This window comes from Chelonoidis abingdonii, chromosome 19, assembly GCF_003597395.2.
Source record: "Chelonoidis abingdonii isolate Lonesome George chromosome 19, CheloAbing_2.0, whole genome shotgun sequence".
Lineage (NCBI taxonomy): Eukaryota > Metazoa > Chordata > Testudines > Testudinidae > Chelonoidis > Chelonoidis abingdonii.
The window spans coordinates 8,241,333-8,261,439 of record NC_133787.1 but is presented as its reverse complement, the minus strand read 5'-3'; positions in this window follow the sequence as shown (position 1 = coordinate 8,261,439).

The following is a 20,107-nucleotide window of genomic DNA, read 5'->3' as shown; positions in this document are numbered from 1 at the left end:
ACCTGTGGGATCTGGAGTTGGACAGTGTATCTGGTCACCCATGTAAGAAGGTGCAATGGTGACAAAAAGTGTTGCCAGTGGAAGGTCTGTGAGCAGATGTCACCGTGACTAGATGTTACTCAAGTTAAGTGTGTCACTCCAGATATGGGTCTGAAATAAAATGTGGTCTCCATTTCCCCAGAAGTTAGCTAAATTCAAATCCAGTTCCAGATCTGAGCTACAAAGTTCAGGCCCATCTTTATCGCCCTCTCTCCTTTCCCCAATAGAACAGACAATGCAGAGATAGAACAAGGTTACTGCAGGTCAGGTCATTCATCAAACTTCCACATCAATAACCCTATGTTCAGATCAGATTGGTCCCCAGTGCCAGCTTGCGCCTTCTCATTTATTTAAAAATAAAACTGAGGACACCACAGGACTTTTCAGTTATTAAAATTTGAGATAGACCTATCCAGTGTGAAAAAAACTCAGGTTTGCTAGATTCGAACACAAAGCTATCATAGAACAACATGTGATTAGTGATGTGATTCCTTGACTTATCTTCCAAACGAGTGACTGAATGACAGAACCAGGAGGAAATGTGGCACTGGAAAGATGCATTTCCACAAGGAATAACCCCCTGGTGGCCAATGCATTGCAATAATCGTGTAGTGACACCATTTAAGATGTGCTCTTGGAAGGTCAGATATCTATCGGATGGGTGGCCTATGCATCCCATTTTCCATTCAGTGCTGGTTAAAAATCGAATGGTAAAACCCAATCCTGTATCTAAAGTCGCTGTCCCCATATGGGATAGGGCCTGTTCAGAGCATCTGAATGCATTCAGTGATGTAGTAGAATAAGGCTGCTCTTGAAAATCTAATTATACTGAAAGCTGATGAATTACACGGCCAATGATGCCTCACCTACTTGAGGACTCCACTGCCCCACAGTCCCTCTTTTGCTGACTGGTGCTAACAGTTTGATTCCTCAGACCTCCCAAAGGGCTGCCAAGCAAAACATGAGACCTTGCTTAGTTGTTAAATGGTGGTGGTGGCAGCGGTTTTTGTTGTTTTTTTTGCTGCTGCTGTTGTTGTTGCTCTATAAGTACGTATAAAAGATTGGAAACTGTCTCCACCACACTGGCAGCAGTTTAATAAAGATCCTGCTTTCATAGCAAAGTTCTCGCTTGCATTATTTATGTACCGTATGCTGGGAGACAGGCATCATTAATGGGACCCGCGGCAGTCGAGAGCGATTTTTACCCCTGCCATTTACACCGGCAGCTTAAAGGTCACTCCAAATGAATACCGTTTTAATCTCCTTGTGCAATCAAACAGCCAGAGCAGTTCTCTGAAAACATGCACAGAACTGGCATTCATTATTTATAAACCAGGTGACCCTCAAGAATGTAGCCTCGCATAACAACAGTGGGGTGTGAAGGGCAGAAAAGTAAAGACACAAACCAGATAAGGAACCAGATTCTGTGGCTGGGTTCTTGACAAGTCAGATTGGCAATTAAGGCACAAGACAGAGTTGGACTTTAATTCAAAAAAGAAGGATTCTCCCAGAGGGAAGAGGGGTTCCCTCAGCTGGTACATGCTTCTGAGGGCCCACATCACCCTTACACAAACACTGATGGAGCCTGAGTGAGAACGAATGAAGAGCTGCTTGGGTTCTACATTCCCTTAAGTCCTTCCCTCGATCTAGGTACCTATCTGGCCATTGGAATGCCTCACAGTCATTGACGGATTTTAGTCAAACGTTCCTGTGAGACAGGGAAGTGCTATCCCTGTTTTACAGATGGGAACTGAGTTACAAGGGCGATTTAGAGGATTTATCCAAGGAGCATGAGGCTGAGCCAGGAATCAAGCCCATCTCTCACATCCTAGTCTAGGGCCTTATCTGCTTGATCAAGCTTGTGAGAGGAGAAATTTGTTGTTTTGATTTTTGGAGATTCCGTGGCAAAAGATGAAAGGGAAGGGGAGAAAACTGTGACTAAATGACATGAAACCAAACCAAACGAAACTTTGATTCCTGTAAAAGAGCAAGAGGCTCCAACTGAAAGAGGGCAGATGTACCAGTTACACTGCTACTTGTACTTTGTCCGAATTATTGAGTCGAATTCATTAGCTAGTGGCAATGACTAAAAGCAGGATACGCACTCACGGAGGTACCTAGTGGTGACGAGTGGGATGAGGCAGTGCAAAGCACTCACAGCTCCACTTATTGGGTTGTGTGTGTGGTTGAACAGGCAAGAAGGCTCGCACACTTGGGGCCAGTGTAGATGGTGCTTGCCAGAATGGATGTGTTTCAAACCCATCAGAACTAAATAACTTGACCTGTCCTGGTAGAACCCCGGCTGAGAGCAATATTGGTAACACCATCTGCCTTCCAAAGCAGTGAGTCTAGCAAGGGGAATTATAATTTAAACCTCCCTGGGCCACTTGGCTGATTTTAGCCCATGGAATGGAAAACACTAAACAACACTCAGACCTTAAAGTGTAGTGTAATTGACTACACAAGGGTTGGACCTTTGTTTTCTGCATATCACACCTTTAAATCTCTAGGACTGTGCTGTCTACATAAGCAGGCACCCATTTTGTGTTCAGTGCAGATTGTTACAGAAGAGACACGTGTTCTGCTCTTTTCATGGAGACTTTTTCTTCCTTGTCTTCTGTTCTCCTTTGCTTATCTAAAATAAAGGCCATTTTGACTGAAAGGAACTGTTTGCTCTGTGTCTGTGTACAGAGAAATCTAAGGAATATATAGAATAGCTGAATAAATAGAGACCTTGTCTATGGATATATGTAATCATAATGCAATGACATTCCACTGGCCAAAAACAGCCAGGAAGAGCACATACTGTCTAAGTGAAAGGGGCGGATACCAATACAAATGTTTTAAAATAAAAAAAAAAAGAAAGAAAACACAGCAGTTAATTTCCCTAGCATGAGCTGAGTAGTCGAGGCATAAGCAATGCTCCATAACTAATTAACTGTAACTTGTTTTCAAACAAAGGGCTCTGAAAGAAGCAGTCAGGAGAGGAAGGGTGTCCGAGCAGCCTTTCCAGTTCGAACGGTAAGCAAGAATCTTTGGACTGAAACCCAGGGCCCCAACCAAAGGAACCTGCACATGTCAAGGCATTTCACTTACAATAAGACCCCTCCCTCGTCTTCCCCCCCTAAACCAGTCAAAGCAAGGAGAAGTCACCTCATGCGGCTAGAGAGAAAGGACCAAAGGAAAATCAGAATGGCCCCAGAACTGGGACGACTAACTAGTCTTTTTCAAGGGCCACCCTGTGCTTGGTTCCCTGCAGACAGTTTCCTGCACGACACAGAGCACCACTGGAAGCAACAGCTACGATGACAGCCTCATATAAAGGGATTCTTTGAACTTTTCTCCTCCAGGATCTTAGGTTGCACTGAGCATAGAAACTTTTGAGCTAAACTTGTGCAAGGATTGTTTAAAATGTCTAAAAATGTAATTATGAGTCACTGCTGCGGGAAGGGGCTAAAATACATACAGATCGGGGAGAACAAATACAATGCAACCATCTGAGAGGGAAAAAGAAGGGGGTGGGAAGAGAAGGGCTCATCAACCAGGAGGAGCTATAGGAGTTAGTTATGCAAAAGGAGAAATGATGAGGAGACACTTCTTGCCACCTATATGGTTAAAATAGTAAGTCCCACCATCCAAAAAGGGTGAACAGCCCTGAGAAATAGCAGGGGAAGCCAGCTGCCTGATAACCAGTAAAAGTTATCATCCATCTGGAACAGTAGAGAAGTCTCATGGGTTTGTGGCTACTTAATATTCAGGGAGAACAAAGTGCTAGGAATTCTGATGCTATGGGGAGTGCAATGTCCATTTTTTGGCCTTATGGTTAGACTAGCCCATGCTGTGCTTTGACTTCCTGAGGGAGCTCTGGTCTGTCAGTTCAGAGACCTATTTTTTTTTTACTGTTATCAAGGAAGCACAGGGCAGGTTTGCAAACTTGAGCTGAATTATAAGTTGGGCTCTCCAGGAAACCAAAGGAAGCTACTCTAATGGGAGCGGTGCAGCCAGCCCAGAGGGTAACACAGGTGACATAAATGAGCTGATCAGAGAGTCAAGAGCAGAGCTGGCCTGAAGTCCATCTAAGAGCATTTTGAGGAAGCCTGAGAGAAAGATAATAGAGGTGCCTGTTGACTAAACACCCTGACATTCGCTACCCTCATGGTGGTTTTTGAAGTAGTCTGAGAATGCCTGTAGTGTGTCAGGAAAGTCCAAGTGCTTCTTCAGACACTAAGCTCTTTGAGGAAGCGGGGGGAACCATCTACTACTTTGTGTTTGTCCAGCACCTTGCACCATGCAGCCCCATTCTTTGTTGGCCATTAGGCACGACTGTAATAAAGATTAATAAAAATAAATGCAGGCTTCAAATGAAAGAAAAAAGGCTCCCCACAGTCAGAATTCACTACACGGAGCGTAGAGGGTTTCACACAGCTTGCAACAAGTTAAATAGAGCCAAAGAGGATTCTCACAGGCAGCATTTTCTCCCTCCCTCCCAAGCTCAATTTGTTGCCTTCTGAAGCAGCCCAACCCCAAACAAGAAACTCTCTGCCTCTCACCCGTATAGATGCTTGGGATGAACACCCTTCACTGCAGCTGAGCCCATCCAGCCCCATCAGTCTCACACACCTGAGATTATTTCCATGCTGAGCGAGAGAGCTCACTGTCTCTCTGGTGGCCCCTGGATGGGGCATACAGGCCCTGTGACAGACTGGCAGATGGACGCATACTTAGACAGTTCAGAGAGCAAACCTCCTCTCTTCATGCCCGTGAAGCTCATATTTGGCTTGCTCCTCTTTCCTCAGTCTTGAGTCATACTTGTGAAGTTCTTGCTCCAGATTTTCTTCCCTGGCCATTAGTCACACTTTTTTTTAAAGCTCATAAAACAAATGGACTGGAAAGAACATTAATTCCTTCACTGCCAGTCTTCTATACTGCAATATCGTGACAAACCTGGCATGGGCCTGGCACGAGGGGTACCCCAGGGCCAGATTAAGGCACTCCAGGACCCTACGCAAACCATGATGTGGGGGCCACTTCCCATATCCCTGTGCAACTGGGAGAATGAATCCCCTTTGACTATCTTTAACTGATTGCAGACCAGGTGCTGCCCTGTTGTGGGGTGGGTCCCTTTTTATCTCAGAGGGGTGGGGCGGCATCAGTGGCACAAGGATCCCATTTGGAGAGGGGCAGAGGCAGCAGTATGAGCTCCCCCTTCCCTTGGGAGCGGGCCCTCCGGTACTTACCCCAGCAGTGCTGCTGTATCTGCTTAAGTAGCTTGGTGTGGTGGAGCTTGGGGTGCGATTCAGATTAGTGAGGGGTTGTGTCACCATTTGCCCTGCAACCTTGGGTGCTTCACAATGCTTTGCTGCTGTAGTTCCCAGCCTGGGATGCTCCCAGCCAGCCTACCAGCATGCAGGTCACACCCTGGGAGTCAGTGTGCTAGACAGACCTGGTTCAGCAGCTCTCACCTCAGCAACCTGTCTACAGCCCCACAGCCCGCTCTGGTTTCCACCAGCCTTGCTTACTACCTGCAAGGTCACCCCAGCACACTCCTCATCCTGAATTTCCCCAAAATGGTGTGCTCTGCAATGTCCAGCCCTCTCCTGGGCAGTTCTAAGAATAATATGGTTTATTGGTTCCTCTAAAGACACAAGAGCACGTCACAGCCTTATGAACTTAACCCAGGTAAATACACCCTTCTCTGCAAACACAGCACTGAGTTGTATTATAGTAAAAATAAAACAAATTTATTAACCACAGGACATAGGTTTAATGATGCCAAGTAAAAGGAATAAAGTTAGAAAGGTTACAAGCCAATAAAAGTGAAAACAAACATCTAAAAGCCTAAAACTTAATCTAGCAAGGTACAGGCTTTTTTAAATATGGTTTCTCATCTATATTCAGTTTCCAGAGATGTTAAACCCTCTACCCCCGCCACCCTTGGTTGAAGGACCCATCTTTCTGACCTAGCAAGAGCTCTGTTCCCTTGTGTCTGTCTAGTGATGGATGCCAAAGGTGGCTTCTGTCTTTGCTTATATCTTCCAAAGTTTAGTGACCTTGCTTCAAGAGGCAGGATGTCCTCACTCTGTTTTTCTGCTCCAGTGGATTTCCCATCCTCTTGCTGATTTCTATGTAAACGAGACTTGCATTGTTTCTGGTCATACCTTGCTTAATTTCATTGAGACAGGTAGATAGCTGCCTCCCCTCCTGTCTTGGGAAAGCCTGTTTCTCCCTTTGTTCAGTCACAGACTGGAAAGGGTAAGATCAATGAGTATCCATAATTCCTTATGTAAGGTTAATGCATAGAATTCACCAGGATATTAATCACCAGTGTGTCATCGGCTTCATAAAACACCCCCACTCTACACTTTTGCAATACAGTAATATTGTATACAGTCAGCTGACCACTTGGGGTTGAGCCCCCTATCCTTATAGACCAATGAACCTTTGAAATGGATTCCTCCTAGGATTGCGCCTCAAAGTAAAGTTAATTTAATCTGTCAGGAAGCCGACCTGGAGTCTGATGATGAAGGAAGCTCCAAGCTCTTCCTTCCCCCACTTGTTAGCTTAATAGCTTTGTTTACCTAATATGTCAAAATGGACTTTCATTGTCTTTGCCTGAAGACCAGGCTGGTGAGAATCAAATATACATTCCTTTGTCTAAGGCAGACCTGTTTACCAACTCCCCTTGACTTCCCTGGTTTAAACATATTTTAGTCATAATTCTAGCATATAATCCTCATCTTAATACCCACCACGTACCTACATCACACAGGAATATTAATGATCAGTGAGTTAGTAGTTTTCAAATGATACTTCACAAAGCATATTTTGTACACAAATCATGACAACAGTGTGTAGGGTGTGAATACAGGGGTGCTTACTGTCACATTCAGGCCTGCTGCACTCATCTTCTCCTGCCTCACAAAGAACCTTCTACTGGAGTGGTGTTGGTGAGGCCTCTCAAAACCTTGAAGCAACCTGTATGCAGCATGGAGGGAGGCACACAAGTTGCACAAGGGAAGAGTTTGGAGGAGGCATCAGGACACCAGTCTGGGTATGCTTGGCTTGAATGTTAGCTACAATTGCAGCACCTCTGTAAATTGGGTGAAAGCAAGTCTCCCACCAACAGCGATAACACAAAGAAGAAGCGAGAGATTAGTTTGAAGATCAGACCAGTATATTTGAAGGAATATGAGGCCTAACAAGCCACAGTGGGCTGGCAGTAAGGGCCACATCCCCAGGGTAGGCTAGATACTGGTAACCTCTGACCCCAAAAGTCAGCAAATGCTTGCACAAAACACACAACAGCAACAACTATTATTAAATGGAAAGATTTAACAAACTGCATGGAACCTGGAGTGAGGAGGACAGGTTGCAGAAAGGAAAAGTTTGGAGGACGCAGCAGGAAGGAAGACTCGATGCATGTGGCTGGAATGCTAGCTGCAGCTGTAGCACCTCTGTAAACAGGGTGGCACTTCCATTAGGCAACCCTAGGTGGTCGCCTAGGGCTCCAGGTTTTGGGAGGCAGCATTTTGTGTGCACCCCACGGGGCGCGAAGGAGCTTCCGGTTCCATTCCCATCGCGCTGCCAAAGAAGGACCTTCTGCCGACGTGCCACGGAAAACAGTGGCAGGCAATTGAGCAGCTCAATGACTGCCGCTGTCGCCTGCAGCATTTTGGTGGAGGTCCTTCTTCAGTGGCACGACGGGAGCGGAACCGGAAGCTCCTGCACTCTCCGTAGGAAGCGCACAAAATGCCGCCCCCCGAATTCTGCCTAGGGCGCCAGAAACCCTGGCACCGCTCCTGTCTGTAAACAGTTCTCTTAACAACGAGCCAGTTTAGTTTTAGAAACGTGGAATCTTCTCATGCTGTAACCCAGCACGCTGTATATGAAATAAATCTTGGTATTGAGACCTTATTTAGACTCATAGACTCATAGACTTTAGGGTCTGAAGGGACAAATACGATCATCTAGTCTGACCTCCTGCACAAAGCAGGCCACAGAATTCTACCCATCCACTTCTATAACAAACCCCTAACCTATGTCTGAGTTATTAAAGTCTTCAAATTGTGGTTTGAAGACCTCAAGCTGCAGAGAATCCACCAGCAAGTGACCCATGCCCCACGCTGCAGAGGAAGGCGAAAAACCTCCAGGGCCTCTGCCAATCTGCCCTGGAGGAAAATTCCTTCCCGACCCCAAATATGGCGATCAGCTAAACCCTGAGCATGTGGGCAAGACTCACCAGCCAGCACTCAGGAAAGAATTCTCTGCAGTAACTCACATCCCATCCCGTCCAACATCCCATCACAGACCATTGAGCAGACTTATCTGCTGATAATCCGAGATCAATTGCCAAAATTAAACTATCCTATCATACCATCCCTTCCATAAACTTATCAAGCTTAGTTCTTAAAGCAGGATATGTCTTTTGCCTCCCACTCCTCCCCTTGGGGGCTTTTCCAGGAACTTTCACTCTCTAATGGTAGCAACCTTCAATCTAATTGTCGAGTCTAAACTTCCTAGTGTCCAGTTTATACCATTTGTTCTTGGTAGTCTACGTGGTACTAAAGCTTTAAATAATTCTTTCCCTCTCCTAATATTAATCCCTCTGATTATTTTAATAAAGAGCAAGCATATGCCCCCTCACCTTTTTTGGTTAGGCTAAACAGCCAAGCTCTATGAGTCTCCTTATAAGTCAGGTTTCCTTCCTCGGATCATCCTAGCTAGCCTCGTTCTCTGAACCTGTTCATAGTTGAATTCATCCTTCTAAACAGCGCCAGAACCTCACACAGTATTCCAGATGAGTTTCATCAGCGGCTTATTACGGGTACTAACACCTCCTATCTTTGCTGGAAATACTTTCACCTGATGCATCATAAACTTGCATTTAGCTTTTTTAACAGCATATCCATTGGCAGCTCATAGTTCATCTGTGATCAACCATACTCAAGGTCCTTGTCCCTCCTTGTTGTTCCAACTGATGTGTCCCCAATTTTAACTAAAATTCTTTATTATTAATCCCTAGTGCAATGACCCTTCACTTCTTCACTATTAAATTTCATACCTATTACTATTCTCCAGGTTTACCAAGGTCCTCCCGTCTTGCCTGTTATGGTATCCCGGTCCTTCTCTGTGTTAGCAATACCTCTTCCCAGCTTTTGTTGTCATCCACAAACTTTATTTAGCACATTCCCACTTTTTGTGCAAGATCAGTAATTAAAAAGGTTTAAATAAGATTCAGTTCCCAAAACTGATCCCTTCAGGAACTTCCCTAGTAACCTCCTTCCAGCCTGACAGTTCACCCTTCAGTACGACCGTTCTGTAGTCTCCCTTTACCAGTTCCTTATCCACCTTTTCAATTTGTTCATTGATTGATCCTCATCTTTTCCAATTTAACTAATAATTCCCATGTGGACCGTGTCAAACGCCTTTACTGCAATTCAAGGTAAATTAGGCTCTTACTGCATTTCGTTTGGTCTAAACTAACTCTTGTCACCCTTCTCAAGAAGAGATACAGGTTGGTTTTGCCACAATTCTACCTTTTTTAAAACCATGTTGTATTTTGTCCCAATGTACCATTGACCTCAATGTCCTTAACTACTTTCTCCTTCAAATTTTTCAAGACCTTATATTTACTACAGATGTCCAAACTAAAAAGTCCTATAGTTAACTTGGGATCACTTGTTTTCCCTTCTTAAGATAGGAAACTATGTTAGCATTCTCCAGTCGTACGGTACAACCCCTGATTACTGATTCATTAAAAATTCTTGCTAATGGCTTGCATTCATGTGCCAGTCCTTTATATCCTTGGATGAAGCATTATCTGTGGGCACCTCCGATTTTGTCTCATTAAGTTGTTCAAGTGGCTTCTGACCTCACGAGCTGTGGTATATCCTACCTCATATCCTCATTCCCATTTGTCATTCCTTCCATTATCTTAAGCTCCTTATTAAAGGACTGAGGCAAAGAATTTATTTAGATATTGGGCATGCTAGGTTATCCTTAACCTACCATTCTCACTCAGTGTGCGTCCCACTTTTTTTCTTTATTTTTTACTATATGGCTAATAGAACCTTTTACTTATTGGTTTTATTCCCTTTGCAAGTCCAACTCTAAGGCCTTTAGCTTTCTCACTTTTCCCTACATTTCTTGACCTCACATAGGCTAGCTTTCCTTTGCTAATCCACCCATCTTACCACTCCTTGTAGGCTTTTGCTTTTCTGATCACCTCTCGAGATGCTTGCTCATCCACGGCTTGGTCTACAACTTCTTGCCCATTGGTTTTTTTCCCCTTTCTTGGGATTGGTGCCAGGTGTTCTGGCAGCTGCGACTTAAAGTAATTTCCCAGGCTCCTCCGCTTTTAGATCCACAGTTCTTTCCAGTCAATCCACTCCCTAATCTAATTTCCTTAATTCTTTAAAGTATTAGCCTTTTGAAGTCTAAAAAACCCTAGTCCCAGATCGTAGTTTGTTTTTCTCCTTCGCATTCTAGTTTGAACTGAATAGCTCATTGATCACTCAAACCAAGTGTTGTCCCCTACAACCATTTTCTATGAGGTCTCACTACTCACCAAACAAACAAATCTAAAAATGGCATTTCCTCCTTTCTTGGTCTCTGATTCCTTCAATTTTGGTGAAGAACCATCTCAGCTATCACATCCAGCCAAAATCTGAGCCATTATATTCTTACTAGCACTTTGTCCTCTAGTCTATATCAGGGAAGTATAAGTCTCCCATATCACACAATTCCCATTAGTGGTTTACTTCATTAAAAAAACATTAAAGAGGTCTCTTCCTATCCAAATTCAATTGGCGATCTATAGCACCCCAGCTATCTCAGGTAGCTCTAGTAGCTTTCTTTCCAGTGGATTTTTGCCCAGACCAGACTCTGTCTTTATCATTCCTTTCATCTATTTCTTTACAGTTAACCTCTCATTGTTATTACAATCAGGCCGTGCGACACTATTTTAGTTGACCTTAGGCAATGGTCTGTGAAGGGCGTTCAGAATTTGTGGGGCACTATTTGCCGGAGGGGAGCAGACGTGGGGTGAGTCTGCGTAGACCCTACCGCAGTCTAGCCGAGCGGGGACGGTCGCTGCTGGAAAGGCTCCCGTGGAGTGCCGCCAGTCATTTCAGTGGAATTGGTGCACTGTCTAAAGGCTCGGCGGACCTACCATTAGTCATTGTGGGCCTTTTGGGCAGCAGGTCCGGGAGCGCTCTTAGGACCAGCGGTTCGCCGCGCCGACATGACTGCGGCAGCTCCACCGGAGCCTTTCCAGCAGCGGATCGTCTGCCGGCATGACTGCGGTAGGTTCACCGGACCCGTGGGGGGGTGGCGAAATGGCCGTCCGCCTAGAGCATCAGAAATCCTGGCGCCGCTTCTGTATACAATGCTACTCCACCACCTTTGCCTTTATTTCTGTCTTTCCTAAACAGCACATAACCTTCAATACCTGTACTCCAATCATGACTACTGTTACACCATGTTTCTGTTATCCCTATAATATCCGGTTTCACTTCCTGCACCAGTAGCTCTAGTTCCTCCATTTTGTTCCCTAAGGTCCTCGCATTAGCGTACAGACATCTTAATTTTTGCTGTTTGGCTTCACTGACATTCTTTACCCAGTTAGGCACAGACATTAGATGAATGGGGCAGTTCTCACCTTCTCAGAACCATTGTTTCAGTCCATCTGAAGACTCAGTCATAGGTCATTGTCTCAGTCACACTCAGGTCATATTTTCTTTTCACAACCACGAGGGCTCCAAACGTACATTTCAACATTCTAATGTAATTACGTGACTCCAGGAGCCAGGCCTATGTCTTAATCCAGCTCTGCTGGAGGGATGATTTCCCCATGGCATCAGAAACACGTAGCAGCAGTTGAACACACACAAATGTGAACAGGATCACCCCAGCTCTGATTGCTCCTCGCTGTTAAGGACTGAGGAAAAGGAAAGCCCATTTGGGCAGTAAGCACATCTTGATGGTATTCCCCTTTAATTGAGCCTTTCAGTGCACATATTATAGGGTTCTTGTAGTCCCATATTTATTTTAGGAGGGATGATTCATTCCAAGGGAAGTTCTGTGGCTCCCCATGATTGTCAGAGTCTCTAATTATATATTGTGCTGTGTTTTGCAGAGGGGTTTTCAGGTTTTGGTGTGTCAGCCTCTAACAGCAACTGGCCCTTGTACGGCTCTTAGCCTTCCATGTAATAAATGTGCCGTTTTTACAGTTAATAAGTGACTCATAGAGGGTGACAGAGAATCCCACTTTCCAGCTCCCAAAGCCGCAGTTGACTTTTAACAATTTACCCGGGTGTGGGCTTGCGTTCTCAGAATAGACACAAGCCAGGAGAGTGAAGAGGGGGTGGGTAAGGAAAGAGATACTGGATGGCTCAGGGGTGGTGAACAGGATATGCAACCTTTCGCCTCAAGGGCACAGTTTCAAATCAGGCTTATGTGATGCTTACTCAGCGACCTACGGCCAGACTGAAGCCTTATAATTCCACCTGTTATGCAGGAAAAGAGTCAATGTTATTCAGTGGGATGCAGCCTGGGAAGCAAGAAAGCGCCTACTGTGCAGAAGGAATTTGGGGAGATAAGTGAGCTAAGGTTTTGGAGGAGGTCCATTGGCTGGGTTACTGGACTGGGGCCCAGGAGATCTGGGTTCTATTATGGATTTGGCTGCTGATGTGCTGTGTGATTTCATTTCATCTCTGTTTTGCCTTCTGTCTAATTACACTGTAAGGCCTAGATTTTTGACGGTATTTAGGTGTTGCTGTATTCAGTATCGCCAACACCTAACTGATTTCACTTATTTTCAAAAGTGGTTTAGGGACTTAGGAGTGACTGTCAATGGGATTTTGCCTCATAAGTGCCCAAATCCCTTTTGAAAATGAGACGGGCTCCTAAATGAATTAGGTGTTGCAATGCTGAGAACAGCAACATCAAAATACCTTTAAAAATCTGGCCCTAAGCTCTCTGGGGCAGGGAGTGTCCCTTGCTGTGTGTGTACGAAACGGGTGCTTGGTCAGGATTTGTGCAGCTAATAATAATAATATTATAATAGGTCTTCAAAATAAAGAGTTTCCATTTGTCCATATAAAAAGAACTCAATGCACTCATTATCAGAGCTGAGCAAATCACCTGTTTTTTTAGTTCAGGGGCCAACTTTTAGTTCAGGCCCCAAAATTTAACCCCCAAAACAAAATGAAAAAACTGAAATGAAATGAATTGGGGACTGGTTTTCCTTTCATTTCTGAGGTGTTTTCCAATCCACAATGACATTGGGAGGGAGTGTTTTTGTTTTGGGTATTTTCCCCCCATTTTAAAAAAAATAACTAGAGCTAAATTTCTAGGCAAATCATAAATTTTGAAATGAAAAGTCAAAACATTTCATTTTAAATGGTCAAAACAAACCATTTGATGCTTTTTCAAAAACATTTTTCTATGCTTTTTTTCTAACCAAAATGATTCACCAAATTGCACCTGAATTCACAAGTCTGCTGTCCTAAAAATGAACTAGTAAGTGAATTTACTATTTGCAAGGAAAAAAAGGAAGTTTGCTCAGCTCTACCCATTATTTGATCCAGGAGTGTTTATTTTGTGTTTAGTTTCCACTTTCGCAAATTATAGTTAATTTGATCAATACCACTTGGTCCTTAACTCAGAGGTGTTTCCCTAACTTTCCCGTTAGCCACTAAGTGAACATCCCTTTATGGTCATTTAACCCAAACAAAACAACACACTTTCACATCAGGTTTTTTTCCCTTAAAATATCCTGTACAATTCACACATGAACAGCAACCCGGGCCTGATTAAACCTTCGGAAAGCTGAAGATATGAATTAGCAGCTGTAAATGGATCGAGAAATTCAAATACATGAAATCAAACTCGTGGATGGAAATAAAGGAGTGGTAACCTAGTATTCACAATTTCACTTAGAGCCTGTCATTAACCCATTTTATCTTTCAATAGAATTTGAGAGCTTATTTGGCATAAATTAGAGGCTGTAGATGCTGAGTCAAGGATGTTCCACAGGCTGCTGTATTAGCTGTCTACTACTGAGCCAAATTCTGTATCGGGAACTTAGTCCTCTTCCCCAACCCAAATTTTGGCAGCATCAGAATGGCAGCTCCTGTCTTCCACATCACTTATCCCCAGGGATGGATTACTTCGTTATTTCACAGATTGGCCAAGCCAAACCCCACATCTTGAAGGGAGGTGGGGACTTTCATGCTATGAAAGAAAACTTCCCCATAGTGATATGCAAACATTCTATTTGTGTGTGACACTCATCTGGGTAAATATGGAGCAGGTAGCTAGAAATGTTAATTTACTATGTAATGAGGCCAACGCATATAGGACTTTAACCCTGTGAAATATAAAATGTGCCAGGGTTGGTTTAAAAATACTTAGGTTAGTAATTGTTTGGGGAATTATCGTGCAACAGACTTGGCTATTGTCCTGGATGCATCTCTGCAAATGTAGATAAAGAAAGTCCAGAACCCTCAGCCTAGCAAACGTTCTTACCTGTGCTGCAAACAGAATCAGGATGTAAATCTTTTTTAAAAGGTACGTCTAATATATCTTCTGCTGAGACAACAGATATTATGTCATCTGCTGTCTGTCCCACATTAGGGAGGGAAAGCATGGCAGAGAAAAGCTGTGCAAGTCATTCAAAAGGCAATTAACAGGATGTTAGAGGAAAGGTATCATTAAACAGAGCAAGTATCAAAAGGTTTAGGTCATTTTTCCCCCCTGCAGGAAGACATCTGAAATCAGAGACACTTGGAAATACCAGTGGGCTCAGTATGTCTGATTCATTCTCTTTATTTCTTTTCCTCCCATTCCTTTTGCTATTTTTGGATAAGATTCTGTTCTCGTTTACATCCAAAGAGCTCCACTAAAGTCAAAGGAGTTTGTCCAGATTATACTGGTGTCACTGAGTTCAGAATCTGTCCCTTTGTTCTCCAGCTCCTGTCTACTTTCTGTTGCAGAGTTTCTATCCCTCTGGGACCAAATTCTGGCCCAGGGATACACTGGAACAATGCCCATTGAAGTCAAGGAGGAGTTTGGCTTATGTAGATAAGAGTAAAATACAGCCCCTAGTTTCAAGTCCCCCTTTTCTTCAAAATCCACTAATTCCTGTTTGATTCTTGTTGACTCTAGGAATGAGTTCTGAGATAACCCTATGAAATATACATATTATAACTATTAACCTGGCCTGACCCTCACGACTGGTTTAAACCAGGGCTTGCAACCCCAGCTTCACACATTCCTAGTGCAAACCTGAGTGCAAGGACAGGGACTGTGCTGTGCCTCTAGGGAGGGTCAGAAAGAGGGTCTTTAGTTTGGATGCTCCCCATCCCAGGTGTGCACACAGGGGTAGAGCACCCAGATAGCTCCAAATGACAGCAAACTGCAGACTGGCCTTTCCAAAATAGCAGCTCTAGGACTGGCCACCACACTCCTGTAGTGAGATGCAAGAAAGGGGAGTTATTTCTGGGTTCAGTGCTGTATCATGGCTGTTGTTATGTGGCTGTTATTAAACCAGGACCGTTATGAATAGCATTTTCCATTTCAATACATAAATCATGGGGCCAGAAGAAGCAGCTGCCCAAGTTTCTAGCAGTTAGTGGTCCTTTTCGGTGTGTTGTTTCCAGCAGAGGTGGCTCCAGGCCCCAGCACACCAAAGCCGCGGAACCAGCAGACCCTCTGCAGGCACGCCTGCGGGAGACCCACCGGAGCCGTGGGACCAGCGACCGGCAGAGCGTCACTCAGGGCATGATGCCATGCTTGGGGCGGCGAAATGTCTAGAGCCGCCCCTGGTTACCAGCAGTAATTAAGAAAGCAGAGGGGCTAGATCATATTCTCTCTGTCACTATTAGAAGCAGCACAGTTCAACATAGTGACGGATAGTATATTTGCAAATAAACAATACTGTTTTTTTTTCTGTTTGTTTCTGCCCCCCAAGCCTCCGGTCACAAATACACAGTGGGAAGATTTGTTTATGTGCATTATTCAAGACTCCAGTACAGCTTCTCTGACTGCAGCATATTGTTCGGCAAAGGAACTGCTAATAATACCCTTCAGTACATAATACTCAGGACAACATGTGTTCCCTGGCCAAAAGTCCATCTGCTCTTGCTGATGGACCTAATGCCACCACTTGTGATGCCATAAAGCTGCCATCATGTTTGGGGTGAAAGAAAATATGAAGATTCCCCTGACATAGGTCCAGATCCAGTTTTTGGCTGCCAACCAGATTTATTTCATTTGGTTCTAGAGCAGGCAGAGGAATTGCCCAAGGAACGGTCTTGACACTTCTACTCCCACACAAGAGCTACATCTGGATGGCGTTAACAGTTGAGAGTACATATTGGTAATTTAGGATGGAAATACATGATAAGATTAATTTGCCCAAAACCATGTATTATAAACCTGAGAAATTCAGAGTTAAACCTAAAAAAATTCCAAACATAGTAAGGTATGGAAAGGCACAGTCAGGGCACCCCAAACAGCCTTAAATCTGCTCTGCAGTGACATCACAAGGGAAAAAAAAATCTGTCCCTTTAAAATAAGTTTAATTTACTCTGGGACCACGAACACTAAAATGCCACAATCGTCACCATATGGCTATTGCCTGGCATCGCTGCTATTCAGATGACTGTACGAACAGTGATTTGGTCCAGATTAGGCCTCCAGCTGACTCAGGTTCAAGGGGCTCAGACTGCATGGCTATAAAATTGCAGCGTAGATGCTCAGGATCCTTCCATCTCACAGGGTCTCAGAGCCTGGGCTCCAGCCCAAGTCCAAAGGTCTACACTGCAACTTTATAGCCCCGTGAGCCTGCATCAACTGACCTGGGCCAGCTGCAGGTAGAATCATAGAATACCAGGGTTGGAAGGGACCTCAGGAGGTTATCTAGTCCACCCTCTGCTCAAAGCAGGACCAATCCCCAGACAGATCTTTGCCCCAGATCCCTAAATGTCCTCTTCAAGGATTGCACTCACAACCTTGTGTTTAGCAGGCCAATGCTGGGAGGTGTTTTATTGCAGTAAGGACATACTTAAGACCATTAAATCAAGCAAAGCCTTTCCATTCCCTTCAGTGGATTTCAGATTAGGCTCCAAATTGGAGGCATTCCGGCTTTCAGTGAGTTAAAGCAGGTGAATGTAAGCTAACTTGCTATCATTGAGCAGGTTGTTCAGCAAAGCTCGCCATTCTGGTGACCAGTTCCCTCGCTGGTAGCTTGATAATTTGCGTAGCAGGCTAAACACAGACATGACTGCACTGAGTGCTTTGTTGGCTGTTTGCCAGCCTCTGAACATAGACTTTTAAAAATAATTTTAAGCCAGCAGAGACAACTCAGCATCTATCCCACTGTTAACAATCCCACTTTCTGTAGTTTATCATTTTTGGATAGATCACTTAGTCGAGTGACATCACTGGGAATCAAGCTTTGGAGACAAACTGGAGAGAGTCCAGAGAAAGGCAGCGAAAATGATCAGGGGGCTGGGGCACATGACTTACGAGGAGAGGCTGAGGGAACTGGGGTTATTTAGTCTTCAGAAGAGATGAGTGAGGGGGGATTTGATAGCAGCCTTCAACTACTTGAAGGGGGGTTCCAAAGAGGATGGAGCTCGGCTGTTTTCAGTGGTGGCAGATGACAGAACAAGGAGCAATGGTCTCAAGCTGCAGTAGGGGAGGTCTAGGTTGGATATTAGGAAACACTTTTTCACTACAAGGATGGTGTAGCACTGGAATGGGTTACCTAGGGAAGTGGTGGAATTTCCGTCCTTAGCGGTTTTTAGCATCCGGCTGGACAAAGCCCTGGCTGGGATGATTTAGTTGGTGCTGGTCCTTCTTTGAGCAGGGGATTGGACTAAATGACCTCCCGAAATCTCTTCCAGCCCTGATATTCTATGATTCTCTGATTCTTTCTCCAGGACCTAATGCACAGGTCTAGGAGAATCTGAGAACAAAGAAATTAGAGATGGAAAAGACCTAGGATGCGAGATCATCTTGCCTTACCTTGCCCATCTCCCTACCAATTGTTTCTATAATATTCTCTTGAGTGGAACTGGGTGAAATTTTCAACCAACGCTTCTTTGAGGGGGAAAGGAGGGTGAGAAAGAGGAAACACAGATTCAGGTAAATGGAAACATTTTGTGAATTCATGTCGATTTCAGGAAATTGTTTTGGTCAGGAAAAAAATGTTTTTTAAAAATTCCCCCAATGCTGAAATGTTTTATTTTGACATTTTAGAAATGGAATGTTTTGATTTTTCAATTCAAAATGACATTGTTAGAATTACTTTTAATTTTTTTTTATTCTAAAAGGGACAAAGCTTAAAATCAAAACAGAACATTTTTTGTTTGACCCCAAATGAATTTTTTTAGACTTTTTCAATTCACCAAAAATTTCAAAACAGTTTGTTTTTGAATCAGCCTGAAACTAATTTTATTTTATTATTCAGAATTGCTAACAAACCAAAAAAATTCATTACTGGCACTGCTCTGTTCTTTATTGCTTTGCACGATGCATCTTTAAATGATGAGACTTAAAAAGTGTGGCTGGAGTGGGAGTCAAAGTTTCTATTCCTGACTCTGCCAGTGACTCATTGTGTGACCTTGATCAAGGCACTACACAGTTGTGCCTCAGTTTCCCCTTCAGTAATCTGGGGTAATGATACTTCCTACTACACAGAGGCATTATGTGGCATAAGTCATCAATATTTCCAAGACACACTCAGGTCTTCAGATAGAAAATGTGCAATAGATGAGCAAAGTATGAAGCATATCCATGTAGATATGTGTGTGTGTATATACCACATGCACAGAGACATAATTATATAGAGATTATACTTTATCTTCCTTGTGTTATAGTATTTTGTGTCACGTTGCTAAAGCTGTTTTCATAGTGTATTTTAGATCTTTTTTCTGCACTTGGAAGAAACAATAGTAGTGTTAGGAATTAGACTTAAGTGAGATGTATAGGATAGAAAAATCTTCCTTCTGTTTGCAGCTCGTAAGCACGGACTCTTTTTTAAAGGTACGCTTCACTAGTGTATCGAAGATCTGACTCTCTCTTGAAAATATAACACCACTGAAAATGAATCAGACTCAGACTTAAATCACCTCCACTCACTCTAAATGATCAGACGCCTCATAATATTAGAAAATTCATAATAAAAATTGCAATATATAGATGCAGTAGACTACATTGATTTGACTTAGAGTGTGGCCTAGTGGATAAGGCTGTGGACTGAGACTGTGAAGACTTGGGCTTAATTCTTCTCTCTGCTGCTGGCTGAACTCGGGCAAGTCATTTCCCCTCTCAGTTTTCCCATCTATAAAATGGGAATAGTGATAGTGACTTCCTTTGCACAGTACTGTAAAATCTACTGGTGACGAGCACAATATATGAGCCAGGTGTTATTAGAAAACTGTTTCACCAACCTTTATTAATACTATTCCTCCAATGGGTTGACATGAGAGGAACTCCAGGAATGAAAGGAGCATCGGCTTTCCTTTAAACTGAACTCCAGACCACAAATGGCAGATTCTGGAGCTCTTCAGCAGAGCAGCCCAAAACTTTTCTGTCAGTATTTTTTCCTCATTGTCAGTTGGCCTTTTTTCTAACCTTTTTTTTTGGAGGGGGGTGGGAGGGCCCGAAAATTGTCATTTAATTCTAGATTTTCCAGAAAAAACTGGAAAATGTTTGGGTTTTGGTTAGGGCTGGAGTTATGGACCACTAGGCACAGCATATCAGTACCCCCCCACCCCCCCGCCAACAGCTGACCTTCTTGTTGCAGACAGTTTCAGGGAGGTAAGGTGCCCCTAGAACGCCGGCATCCCTAGGCATGGGCCTATTGTGCCTAATTGGAAATCCAACCTTGTTTTTGTAAAAGTTTTCAGGTTTTGAAAACTGAAAAACAACTTTTTTTTTATTCAAAAGCTGAAAAAAATCCGGTTTTAAGTGTTTCGTCCAAAAAAACCTGGAAAATTTCAGCAAAAAACTCCCTACAAATATGAAAAACATTTGTTGCTTTGGATTTTTTAAAATG